General features: G+C 39.1%; 1 pseudogene; it reads left to right on the top strand.

The window, feature by feature from the left end:
• The first annotated feature begins 3,876 nt into the window (after positions 1-3,876).
• LOC120106902 (small nucleolar RNA R71) lies at positions 3,877-3,974 on the top strand (annotated as a pseudogene).
• Positions 3,975-5,103: the final 1,129 nt, after the last annotated feature.

The raw sequence follows: 5,103 nt of genomic DNA, 5'->3' as shown, positions 1-5,103 counted from the left end.
TCCGATGGGCCATGGAATTAACCTCTCTAAAAGAGATTGTCCGACAACCCCTCAAGAAAGAGAGAGTATGGATAAAATTCCATATGCTTCGGCAGTGGGATCTATAATGTATGCCATGATATGTACTAGACCAGACGTGGCATACTCACTAGGAGTAGTGAGCAGATACCAGTCTGATCTAGGTAGCAACCACTGGAAGGTTGTAAAAACCATCCTTAAGTATTTGAGAAATACTAAAGATCAGTGGCTTGTCTATAGTGATTTTGACTTAAAACTTGAGGGATATACTGATTCAAGTTTTCAGTCAGATCAAGATGATAGCAAGAGCGTGTCAGGATATATCTTCACTCTTAAGGGTGGGGCTATCTGCTTGAAGAGTTTCAAGCAGCATACAGTGGCAGATTCTACATGTGAAGCAGAATATATCGCAGCATCTGATGCCGCCAAGAAAGCTGTATGGTTGCGGAAGTTCATCACCGAGCTTGGAGTGACACCCTCCATTGATGGTCCAGTGCCTGTATTTTGTGACAATACTGGGGCCATAGCTCAAGCAAGGGAACCTAAAGCACATCAGCGGACCAAGCAAATTCTACGTCGCTACCACCTGGTTCGAGAGATCATCGATCGAGGTGATATAGATCTTCAGAAGATTGACACAAAAGAAAATCTGGCTGACCCATTTACCAAAGTCCTCGGCATCAAAGAGTTCGACGAACACAAGTCGAAGATGGGTATTAGATACTGTGCCGATTGGCATTAGGCTAAGTGGGAGTTGTTGGGATTTGTATCCAAAATGTCAATCGTCAGCATATTGATGATTGAATTTTGTAAATGAATTGACAAATTAATAAAGTGTTATTTGGCATTATTCATCATTTCATCTTCAAATGAACTCTTATATGATGAAGTCCTTAGGACTTATGTTATGATAAAGGAGGATTTATCTTTGAGTCCTTAAACTTGTTCGCGACCAAATGATATGTTGTTACTAGGACGACAGCGTTATCGAGATTAGGTCGTTGTGTGACATATACGTTGGTTGTCCTCTTAACCAAGGAGTGTGGAGACACTGGTATGCCACATAGGTGAAGTGTAGGAGTACATTTCACTGAACGTGACCAATTCCGGAATGCACTACTGTCGAGAGATGTTCCGAGTGGATATGGGTATAAGTTTGGCCCTCTGACCTGAGACCGCAACCTGTGACTAGCAAGCAACTCACTGTACTTTGGTACCGGACTACCTGAATTTCTAATTCAGTGACGGAAGGTCACTGGGTGCAGTCAAGTACTTGCGTAGTCAGTTGTGAGTCAAGATGGAATTGACCCCTCCTGAAAACAGGAGATAATGTCTTGTGATTAATTTAGCAAAACCTTGGCCAGGGTAATCCTAGTGAGGAGTCACGGGATATCTAAAGTTAATCACATAATGGATGTACTAATTATAGCATTGACAGTGAGCTCTAAGTCATCCTGGTATTAGGAGTCAAAGGGATTGAATTATACAGTAACCATAGTTCAGGGTTCCAGAATATTTGCTTCGCATATATTCGACCTATCCGGACATCGGGTACCATTGCTAGATGGTCACATCGATTAGTGTAGAAAATTGTTCCTATACTACCGGCTTAGGTTCGAACCTATGAGGTCACACGCATAGAAGATTCCTGATTGATCAAGAAAGCTGATGAATGATTAAGAATCATTCAGGGGTAATTTGGTCAATTTGATTGGCAAATTATCTTATAAAATAATTAAAGTAATTAATGAAGGATTAATTAGAAATTAAATTACTAATAAACTCAATTTGATTGAGTAATTGTGCTAAGGATGAGCCAAATTGAATTGGATTCAAGTTTGGGCTCAATCAGGATTTTGACCTGATTGGATTAGGTTAGAACCAAAAAGGACTTAAGCTGATCAAATTAATTTTAAATTAATTTGTTCTTAATTGGGGATTGACCTAATTGGATTAGGTCCAACACAAAGTAATTAATTCAATTTGATTGAGTTTGCATGAGCCAAAATTGAATTGGATTCAATTTGAGCTCAATCAGGGTCTGACCTGATTAGTTTGGGTTCAACCAAATTGCTTTATTTTTATTCGGGTTTGACCAAATTTGATTAGGTGCAACCCAAGGGGATTAGGCTCAGATGATGTGGCAATTATTGGTGACATGGAATTGGATTTCATGAATTTTAAATAAACCAAAATTATTGCATGGCACATGGACCCATTGCTTGACACATGGCGACATTATTTGTTATTTGAATTTAAATTCAAACATTAAGCAATGTGTTAAATGATTTTAATCACTCAAACCATCAGCCAAGGTGGCGTATGAGTCTTTGAATGGATTAAATTCGAATTTCAAGAGGTGATTTCGAAATTATGAAGTGTTTTACCTTGCCGCATGGATTTCAAATTTCTTCCCTCTTGCACATGTGTTTAAAATTTGAATTTAAATCAGATTTGGTTGAGATCTGATTTGGGTTGTTCCTATTCCTTTGCATGTGCCAACTAAAAGAGGTTTTCTGAAAATAAATTTCGAATTTTGAATGAAAATTCGGAGGCCATTAAAAGGGGTCAAACATGGGCACCAAAAACACATCCATTGCAGCCTTCTTCCTCACCCGCCTCCTCCTCCTCTTCTTCTCCATTTTAGATAGGGTTTTCAGGGTGAATATCTAGAAGATTCAAGATCAGATCTGAGTCCTCTACTTCCCTTACAAACCTCATCTCTATCTGCTTCAAGACGATTGATCAAGAGTTGATTGAATCCCGGCGGGCAGATTTCAGCTTTCAAGTGTTCTGCAGCTGCTAGCACTGTTGCGGAAGAAGATCCTTCAGGACTTCGCGTGTACTTCTCGTAGAGGCCATTCATGTGCGTGGCTGCGAAGTCAAGAATCAGATTCACAACTTTTATCCATCATAAAAGGTATTAATCTAGCATTAATCATTTATTATGGTGTCAAGGTCTAGGTCCAATTCTCCGAGGTTTTACCCTCTTTTGGGGCTCCTCACGGAGATATCTCCAGAATCCATTCGATGGATATTCGGAGATTAATTGGAATAGAGTTCTTAAGTTTCAGATCTGATAGTTAATCATGCATAAAAGTTTTAGCATAATTGTTTAAACGATTCCGGCATAATCCTATATGTTCTTAAGGTGCTGATTTCTAGATTTGATCTTGTAAGCATGCATGAATTAAATTTTTTGATTCGGTTTTTCCGCTGCGTTTTAAAACTTAAAAAGAACTACGTATGGCTTGATCCCCCTTATGAAGGGGTACGTAGGCAACCCGATCAGGTTCAGCCATGGTTTTCGAAAAAAAAAAAAAATTCAGCATGCTAAACACCGAAGAACCTAGGAATAACTTTCAGTTCTTCCATCCAGGGTTGTAAGTACCCGAAAAAGGATTATTGAAAGATTTTTGATAGGTATTCATAACATTGGCCTAATCGTGCAAGACTTCCTTGAATGCGGGTATTGTGGGGCAATCAGTGATGAGATGGCCAGGCATCTCGCAAATCCTACAACACTCGCTGTTATGTTCTACGATCTTGACGGGTTCAATCCTTCTAAGTTCAATTTCCTCTACCTTTCTAGTAAGGGCTGCCATTTTAGCCTGAATATCATCCTGAGTACTAAGGTTGTAAAGGCCCCCGTGTGGAATGCTAGTAGGCTTAGGCAAAGGTTTATTCACTCTATCCCCTGTATCACATAATTGTGCAGTCTCTGCGAGAGAGTCTAAATAGTTCCATGCCTCATCGGGTTGCTTTTCCAGAAATAGACCATTGCACATAGTCTCTATAAATTATTTTAACTGTGGAGACAACCCTTCGTAAAAGAAACTAATGGTTCTCCATGTTTCAAACCCATGATGAGGACAAGAGAGAAGCAAATCTTTAAATCTCTCCCAGCATTCATAAAATGTTTCATGGTCTTTTTGTTGGAAATTACTAATGTGCCTTTCAAAAAGTTAGTCCTTTATGCGGGAAAGAATTTTTTCAAGAATTCTCTTTGCATGTCATGCCATGTTCCTAGCGATCTAGGTCTCAAGGAGTTCAGCCATGTTTTGGCTTTGTCCTTTAAGGAAAAAGGAAACAAGGTCAATTTAAGGACGTCTTCCGATACATTTGGCACTCTAAATGTGATGCTAATTTCCTCAAAATCCTTAAGATGAAGATAAGGGTTCTCGGATTCCATCCCATGATACTTGGGCAGCAATTGAATTACTCCTGGTTTGATTTCAAAGTGTCCTACATTTTCAGGAATAATCATGCATGAAGGTTGACTAGTCCTAGTGGGATGTAAGTATTGTCGAAGTGTCATAACTGGGGGTCTACCTTCATCACCATGGTGACTTCCTACATCATCAGGAAAATTTGCCATCTCACAAGGTGTGAGATACTGCGAAGGAATTTCAAGGATGTGTCCTAAGGGATGATCTAAAGTTGTACGACTTAATCGACCGGTGTCGTCCCTATTCCAACCTAGCATACAAAATTTTAAAAAAAAATTTATTTTTTTTATAAAAATAAATATAAATATAAGTACCAACTAAAGATACCCTAAAACTACACCCTAAAATAAAAATCTATTCACAATCAAACATGCAACTAAACATTACACCTCAATTTCTAATGTTTTTCTTAAATTTCTAGACAGCTCCTAACTGGTTTGAAGAGGGCACCTAAGCCTCCAATCCGGTCTAATGAACCGAGTTGACCAGGTAAGCTCCCAGGTAAGTGAAGGGGTCACGATGCATTCGCAAAGATCCCACTTAAAACCCACTTGCCTCGAACAGATGAACTGTCTCCCTTATAGGGACAAAGCTTGCCTAGACATCAACTAAGCCACAGAGCGAAATTGGTGCAACTTTCGGTGGTCTTCGTCCTATTGAGCTCGAATGTCCTTAGGGGCCAACGTCTAGTTGATTTTAGTTAAGCTTAGGATATTTATGCAATGGGGTGATTTTTGGGCTAAGGACGAGTGATGAAATCCCGACCTTTTCTTTTTAAATGGGTTTAGCCCTTAGAGTATTTTATGTTGATGCCTTATACTATATGCAACAATAAAGAGATTTTTTTTTTAATGTT

Source organism: Phoenix dactylifera, chromosome 13, assembly GCF_051530095.1.
Source record: "Phoenix dactylifera cultivar Ajwa chromosome 13, Ajwa_hap1_PhDact_Kaust_v1.1, whole genome shotgun sequence".
Lineage (NCBI taxonomy): Eukaryota > Viridiplantae > Streptophyta > Magnoliopsida > Arecales > Arecaceae > Phoenix > Phoenix dactylifera.
This window is presented reverse-complemented; position numbering and strand designations above follow the sequence as displayed.